Here is a 335-nt window from a genome sequence, read left to right on the forward strand (position 1 = left end):
TGCTGAGGAGCTACAAAGTCAGTACAGGACGGTGCCAAAGACGTTCCAGGGTATTTTAGAAAACAGGCTGACTGCAGCAAAGTTAAAATAGGCTCTTTCACGTACATCGACTGGCCTTTACCATGACTGTTTTACTTGAGTGACTTCAGCCTTGTGGTCGTGGGAGTAGCGTAAGCGCGGATACGTTACCTATTTAGAAACATGTTTGGTTTTACGTATATTAAAGGCGGGGGGCGGCCTCAGAATCGCGCTGTGAACTTGCTTGGAGAAGTTTGCAGCTCAGGCTTGTCCCTGGCGGAAGCCCCGGGAGCGTGCAGGTGCAGCCGGCCGGCAGC

Source organism: Egretta garzetta, unplaced genomic scaffold, assembly GCF_000687185.1.
Source record: "Egretta garzetta isolate BGI_Z169 unplaced genomic scaffold, ASM68718v1 scaffold500, whole genome shotgun sequence".
In the NCBI taxonomy this organism is placed as follows: Eukaryota; Metazoa; Chordata; class Aves; order Pelecaniformes; family Ardeidae; genus Egretta; species Egretta garzetta.